The following is an 8,349-nucleotide window of genomic DNA, read 5'->3' on the forward strand; positions in this document are numbered from 1 at the left end:
GGTTTCTAATCTAAGATTAGAACCTTCGTGGTATAGGCTAGAATTATTGGCGGCCATTCCTGAGATCCGGAACATCTAAACCTTGTCTGTGGTATTCTAAGTAGGATCTGGGATGGGATGACTGTGACGAGCTTCAAACTCGCGAGTGTTGGGCGTGTGACAGACGCAAAAGGATCAATGGATCCTATTCCAACATGATCGAGAACCGACAGATGATTAGCCGTGCGGTGACAGCACATTTGGAACATTTTCACTGAGAGGACGGGAAGTAGCCATTGACAATGGTGATGCCCAACATAAAGCTTACCATGGAAAGGAGTATGAATGATTGGAAGAAGGCAATAGGAAAACAGAAGTTCAAGAGGAACAAAGCATCTTCATACACTTATCTGAAATTCCTACCAATGAATTACATAAGTATCTCTATCTTTACTTTATGTTTTATTCATATTTTAATTATTAAATTCTCCATAACCATTTGAATCCGCCTGACTGAGATTTACAAGATGACCATAGCTTGCTTCAAGCCGACATTCTCCGTGGGATCGACCCTTACTCACGTAAGGTATTACTTGGACGACCCAGTGCACTTGCTGGTTAGTTGTGCGGAATTCTGACAAAGTGTGATTCACGTTTGAGAGCTCCAAGTCCTTTGGCACCATTGTTGATGATCACAATTTCGTGCACCAAGTTTTTGGCGCCGTTGCCGAGGAATGTTCGAGTTTGGACAACTGACGGTTCATCTTGTTGCTTAGATTAGGTACTTTTCTTTTTATTTTTAAGAATGAATTCTAGAGTTTCAAGGTGATGTTCTTATCATCACAAAAGCTGATTGATTCTCATCAATTTAGCTGCTGAATGTAATGTCCTGCTGAAGCTTTAGACTAACATTGCATGATTCCTGGAATTCTTATTAAAAGTTTTGAATCTCTTTATTCTCTTTTCTATATGATTTTCGAAAAATCACAAAAAAAAATTTATAAAATCATAAAAATAAAAAATATTTTATGTATCTTAGTGTCAATTTTTAAGTTTGGTGTCTTGCATGTATTGTTTATTTGATCTTAGTTGCATTTTTTATTGTTTCTCATCATTAAAAATTCAAAAATATTTTCAAAATTGTGTCTTTTCAAGTCAATAATACAGAGAATTGAAGATTCAGAACATTCAGCAGAGGAATTAAACAGAAAAAGCTGGGTGTTCAAAACGCCCAGTGAAGAAGGAAAACTGGCGTTTAAACGCCAGCCAGGGTACCTGGCTGGGCGTTTAATGCCCAAAAAGGTAGGATTTTGGGCGTTAAACGCCATAATGGATGCCATTCTGGGTGTTTAACGCCAAGATGACACTAGAGGGAAGATTTTGTTTTTAATTCAAATCTTTTTCAAATTTTCATAATTTTTTAAAATCAAATCTTTTTCAAATCATATCTTTTCAATCATATCTTTTCAAAATCAATTTCTTTTCAATTTTTTTAATTTATTACTATTTTCGAAAATCCTTGCTATAATTAATAATTTAATTCAAGATTTTCTAGTTGTTACTTGCCTATTAAGAAAGGATCAAAAGTTTTAAATTCTAGAACCATATCTTCTAATTTCTTGTTAGTCAAGTAATCAACTTTAATTTTAAAACTTTCTTTTTTTAATTTGATTTTCAATCATATCTTCTCAATCATATCTTTTCAATCACATCTTTTTCAAAATTAAGTCTCAATCATATCTTTTTGATTTCTAATTTCAAAATCTTTTTCAAAAATCACTTAATTTCTTTCCCAATCTTAATTTTCGAAAATCATCAATCAAATTTTCAATTTTTTTTAATTATTTCAAAATCTTTTTAATTTATGTTCGAAAATTCTTCCCCTCTTCTCACATCCTTCTATTTATGGACTAACACTCTTCCTCAATGTACAATTCGAACTCTATCCCTCTTGATAAGTTCGAATTCTCTCTCATCTACCTTCTCCTTCTATTCTTCTTTTCCTCTAACACCTCAAGGAATCTCTATATTGTGACATAGAGGATTCCCTACTTTCTTGTTCTCTTCTCTTTCATATGAACAGGAGCAAAGATAAAGGCATACTTGTTCAAGCTGATCCTGAACCTGAAAGGACCATTCAGAGAAAGCTAAGAGAAGCTAAAGCACAACTTTCTCTAGAGGGCCTAACAGAGCTCTTCAAGGAGGAAGAAGCCATGGCAGCCGAAAACAACAATGCCAACAATGCAAGGAAGGTGCTGGGGGACTTTACTGCACCTACTCCCGACTTCTATGGGAGAAGCATCTCAATCCCTGCCATTGGAGCAAACAACTTTGAGCTTAAGCCTCAATTAGTTTCTCTAATGCAACAGAATTGCAAATTTTATAGACTTCCATTGGAAGATCCTCATCAGTTCTTAGCTGAATTCTTGCAAATCTGTGACACTGTCAAGACCAATGGGGTTGACCCTGAAGTCTACAGACTTATGCTCTTCCCTTTTGCTGTAAGAGACAGAGCCAGGACATGGTTGGACTCACAACCTAAAGAAAGTCTGAACTCTTGGGAAAAGCTAGTCAATACCTTCTTGGCAAAGTTTTTTCCACCTTAAAAATTGAGTAAGCTTAGAGTGGAAGTCCAAACCTTCAGACAGAAGGAAGGTGAATCCCTCTATGAAGCTTGGGAAAGATACAAGCAATTGATCAGAAGGTGCCCTTCTGACATGCTTTCAGAATGGAGTATCATAGGAATCTTCTATGATGGTCTGTCTGAACTGTCCAAGATGTCATTGGACAGCTCTGCTGGAGGATCTCTTCATCTGAAGAAGACGCCTGCAGAAGCTCAGGAACTCATTGAGATGGTTGCAAATAACCAATTCATGTACACTTCTGAAAGGAACCCTGTGAATAATGGGATAAATCAGAAGAAAAGAGTTCTTGAGATTGATACTCTGAATGCCATACTGGCTCAGAATAAAATATTAACTCAGCAAGTCAATATGATTTCTCAAAGTCTGTCTGGAATGCAAGCTGCACCAGGCAGTACTAAGGAAGCTTCCGCTGAAGAAGAAGCTTATGATCATGAGAACCCAGCAATGGAAGAGGTGAATTACATGGGAGAACCCTATGGAAACACCTATAATCCTTCATGGAGAAATCATCCAAATCTCTCATGGAAGGATCAACAGAGACCTCAACAAGGTTTCAACAACAATAATGGTGGAAGAAATAGGTTTAGCAATAGCAAGCCTTTTCCATCATCTTCTCAGCAACTGACAAAGAATTCTAAGCAGAGCCACTCTGACTTAGCAACCATTGTCTCTGATCTAATCAAAACCACTCAAAGTTTCATGACTGAAACAAGGTCCTCCATTAGAAATTTGGAGGCACAAGTGGGTCAGCTGAGTAAGAAAATTACTGAACTCCCTCCTAGCACTCTCCCAAGCAATACAGAAGAGAATCCAAAAAGAGAGTGCAAGGCCATAACCACAACCCACACGGCCGAACCTGGAGAGGAGGAAGAGGCAGTGATCTCCACTGAGGAAGACCTCAATGGACGTCCACTGGCTTCCATGGAGTTCCCTGATGAGGAACAATGGGAATCTGAGGCTCACACAGAGATCATAGAGATTCTATTGAATTTACTTCTACCATTCATAAGCTCTGATGAGTATTCTTCCTCTGAAGAGGATGAAGATGTTACTGAAGAGCAAGTTGCTAAGTACCTTGGAGCAATCATGAAGCTAAATGCCAGGTTGTTTGGTAATGAGACTTGGGAGGATGAACCTCCATTGCTCATCAAAGAACTGGATGACTTGACTAGGTAGAAATTACCTCTGAAGACACAAGACCCTGGAAAATTCTCAATCCCTTGTACCATAGGCACCATGACCTTTGAGAAGGCTCTGTGTGACCTGGGGTCAAGCATAAACCTTATGCCTCTTTTTGTAATGGAGATGCTAGGGATCATTGAGGTACAAGCTGCTAGAATCTCACTAGAGATGGCAGAAAATTCAAAGAAACTGCCTTATGGACTTGTAGAGGATGTCTTGGTAAAGGTTGAAGGCCACTACATCCCTGCTGACTTCATAATCCTAGAGACTTGGAAGTGTATGGATGAATCTATCATCCTGGGCAGACCCTTCCTAGCCACAGCAAAAGCTATGATTGATGTTGACAGAGGGGAATTGATCATTCAAGTGAATAAAGACTCCCTTGTGTTTAAAGATTAAGGATATCCCTCTGTAACCATGGAGAGGAAGCATGAAGAGTGGTGCACGAATTGTGAATCACACTTTTCACAACTCGTACAACTAACCAGCAAGTGCACTGGGTCGTCCAAGTAATACCTTATGTGAGTAAGGGTCGAATCCCATAGAGATTGTTGGCTTGAAGCAATCTATGGTTATCTTGTAACTCTTAGTCAGGATATCAATTATATTTATCAGTTTGAATTGCGAGAAATAAAAGAGCATGAAATAAATACTTGTTCTGCAGTAATGGAGAATATGTTGGAGTTTTGGAGATGCTTTGTCTTCTGAATCTCTGCTTTCCCCATGTCTTCTTCTTCACGCACGCAAGGTTCCTCCTATGGCAAGCTGTATGTTGGTGGATCACCGTTGTCAATGGCTACCATCCGTCCTCTCAGTGAAAATGGTCCAGGTGCGCTGTCACCGTCCGGCTAATCATCTGTCGGTTCTCACTCATGCTGGAATAGGATCCGTTGGTCCTTTTGCGTCTGTCACTATGCCCAACCTTTGTGACTTTGAAGCTCTTCACAGTCATTCAATCCTTGAATCCTACTCAGAATACCACAGACAAGGTTTAGACTTTCTGGATTCTCAAGAATGCTGCCAATAGATTCTAGCTTATACCACGAAGATTCTGATTAAGGAACCCAAGAGATACTTATTCAATCTAATCTAGAACGGAGGTGGTTGTCAGGCACGCGTTCATAGGTTGAGAATGGTGATGAGTGTCACGGATCATCACATTCATCATATTGAAGTGCGAATAAATATCTTAGATAGAAACAAGCGTGTTTGAATGAAAAACATAAGTAATTGTATTAATTTATCGAGACACAGCAGAGCTCCTCACCCCCAACAATGGAGTTTAGAGACTCATGCCGTCAAAGAGTACAAAGTTCAGATCTAAAATGTCATGAGATGCAAAATAGATCTCTAAAAGTTGTTTAAATACTAAACTAGTAACCTAGGTTTACAGAAAATGAATAAACTAAGATAGATGGTGTAGAAATCCACTTCTGGGACCCACTTGGTGTGTGCTGGGGCTGAGACTTAAGCTTTACACATGCCTAGGTTGTTTCTGGAGTTAAAAGCCAGGTTGTAACCTGTTTCTGGCGTTTAACTCCAATTTGTAACCTGTTTCTGGCGTTTAACGCCAAACTGCAACATGGAACTGGCGTTCAACGCCAGTTTATGTCGTCTATCCTTGAGCAAAGTATGGACTATTATATATTGCTGGAAAGCGTTGGATGTCTACTTTCCAACGCAATTGAGAGCGCGCCAATTGGACTCCTGTAGCTCTAGAAAATCCATTCCGAGTGTAGAGAGGTCAGAATCCAACAGCATCAGCAGTCCTTTTTCAGCCTAAATCAGATTTTTGCTCAGCTCCCTCAATTTCAGCCAGAAAATATCTGAAATTACAGAAAAACACACAAACTCATAGTAAAGTCCAGAAATATGAATTTTTCCTAGAAACTAATGAAAATATACTAAAAACCAATTAAAACATACTAAAAACTACATGAAATTAACCCCAAAAAGCGTATAAAATATCCGCTCATCACAACACCAAACTTAAACTATTGCTTGTCCCCAAGCAACTAGACAAATAAAATAGAATACAAATGAGTCTAGAAGCAATAATATCTCAGAGTTTTTGAGTGAAGCTCAGATTCTAATTAGATGAGCGGGACTAGTAGCTTTTTGCTTCCGAACAGTTTTGGCATCTCACTTTATCCATTGAAGCTCAGAATGATTGGCATCTATAGGAACTTAGAATTCAGATAGTGTTATTGATTCTCCTAGTTCAGTATGTTGATTCTTGAACACAGCTACTTTATGAGTCTTGGCCGTGGCCCTAAGCACTTTGTTTTCCAGTATTACCACCGGATACATAAATGCCACAGACACATAATTGGGTGAACCTTTTTTGATTGTGACTCAGCTTTACTAAAGTCCCCAATTAGAGGTGTCCAGGGTTCTTAAGCACACTCTTCTTTTTGCTTTGGACCTTGACTTTAACCGCTTAGTCTCAAGTTTTCACTTGACACCTTCACGCCACAAGCACATGGTTAGGGACAGCTTGGTGTAGCCGCTTATGCCAGGATTTGATTCCTTTAGGCCCTCCTATCCACTGATGCTCAAAGCCTTGGATCCTTTTTATTACCCTTTCCTTTTGGTTTTAAGGGCTATTGGCTTTTTCTGCTTGCTTTTTCTTTTTCTTTTTCTTTTTCTTTTATTTTCGCCATTTTTTTTGCAAGCTTTTGTATTCACTGCTTTTTCTTGCTTCAAGAATCCTTTTTATGATTTTTCAGATTATCAAATAACATTTCTCCTTTTTCATCATTCTTTCAAGAGCCAACATATTTAACATTCATAAACATCAAATTCAAAAGACATATGCACTGTTCAAGCATTCATTTAGAAGACAAAAAGCATTGCCACCACATTAGAATTTTTCTTATTAAAAACTCGAAAAATATTGCCTCCTTATTCTAAAGAAAATCTGCTATTTTATTCATGTTTAATAATGATGAGAAAAATAAATTATAGCTTAATTGGAGATAAAATCAGAATATAGATACTAATTACTACTACTCATATATAACTTCTAAGGTAAAACTCAAATAAGAACAATTATCACAGAGTTAAGGCTAAGATTAGAACTCAACAACCTTGAATTTGGGAGGTGGATGCCTCTTTAGTCTGTGGAGTGCTTGGCCCTTCAAGAGATAGTTTCTGACGCTTTAATTCCTTCAGTTCACGCCATTGCTCTTCTTGTTCTCTAAGCAATTTGCAGAGCATGCTGTTTTGATTTTGCTGTTCTTCCTTCAGTTGATCCACAACTTCTTGCAACTTGGTGACAGATGCTTCTAGGTGCTCCCAGTATTCAATTTGAGGGATTTCCAGGAGGAACTCCTCTGCTTTTCTCTTGATGGGGTCGTCCTGCACTTGTTGTCCTTCCATAGACTTTTTGGTGATTGGTTGCTCAACTGAGATATACTTATCTACTCCCATCTTTATCCCAGCATCTTTACATAACAGAGAAACTAAGCTTGGATAGGCCAATTTGGCATCCTTGGAGTTCTTGTTTGCAATTTTGTAAAGCTCACACGCAATCAGTTGATGAACTTCCACTTCTTTTTCCAGTATAATGCAATGAATCATCACTGCTCTTCTGATGGTGACTTCAGAGCGGTTGCTAGTGGGCAGTATAGAGCGCCCAATGAAGTCCAGCCAGCCTCTGGTGACTGGTTTGAGATCTTCTCTCTTGAGTTGGTTCGGGACACCCTTTGTGTTGGTTGTCCACTTGGCTCCAGGGAGGCATATGTCCTCTAGGATTTTATCCAAGCCTAGGTTTGATCTCATCATTCTCTTATTAAAGGAGTCTGGGTCATCTTGCAGTTGAGGCAGCTTGAAGATCTCCCTTATTTTATCAGGGTGGGTGTGAACAACCTTCCCTCTGACCAAAGTTCTATAGACATAGAATACGGTTCCAGCTATCCTTTGCCTATCCGTCTGCCATAGATTAGCATAGAATTCCTGAACCATGTTTCTTCCCACCTTTGTTTCAGGATTAGCTAGGACTTCCCAGCTCATGTTTCGAATTTGCTCTTGGATCTCCGGATATTCATCTTCTTTCAGATCGAATTTAACTTCCGGGATCACTGACCTTAGACTCATTATTTTGTAAAAATGGTCTGAATGTTCTTTGGTTATGAACTTCCCTTGATTCAAGAGTTCTATGCCAATGCATGGATCACTAAGAACCATGATCAAAGTAAGAACCCGAATCCAAAGAATTATATTACAATGGTTCGGGGGAAATACTTAGATTTTAGTCCAGAAAATGTGATGTTGGCATTCAACTTGCCAATGATGGAAGAGAATGCACGCCCCTACACAAGGAGAGTCAACTTTGATCAAAGGTTGGACCAAGTCCTCATGGACATATGTGTGGAAGGAGCTCAATGGAAGATTGACTCAAAAGGCAAACCGGTTCAACTAAGAAGATTGGACCTCAAGCCTGTGGCTAGAGGATGGTTAGAGTTCATCCAACGCTCCATCATCCCCGCTAGCAACCGATCTGAAGTTACTGTGGATCGGGCCATCATGATTCATAGCATCA

General features: G+C 39.0%; 1 non-coding gene across 1 annotated transcript; it reads right to left on the reverse strand.

The window, feature by feature from the left end:
• Positions 1-2,594: 2,594 nt before the first annotated feature.
• LOC148553720 (small nucleolar RNA R71) lies at positions 2,595-2,702 on the reverse strand. Its single transcript, XR_015893304.1, has one exon. It is a non-coding gene; the product is annotated as a small nucleolar RNA R71 (small nucleolar RNA).
• Positions 2,703-8,349: the final 5,647 nt, after the last annotated feature.

Source organism: Arachis ipaensis, chromosome B7, assembly GCF_059453495.1.
Source record: "Arachis ipaensis isolate K30076 ecotype BB chromosome B7, ASM5945349v1, whole genome shotgun sequence".
NCBI classification, from domain to species: Eukaryota; Viridiplantae; Streptophyta; class Magnoliopsida; order Fabales; family Fabaceae; genus Arachis; species Arachis ipaensis.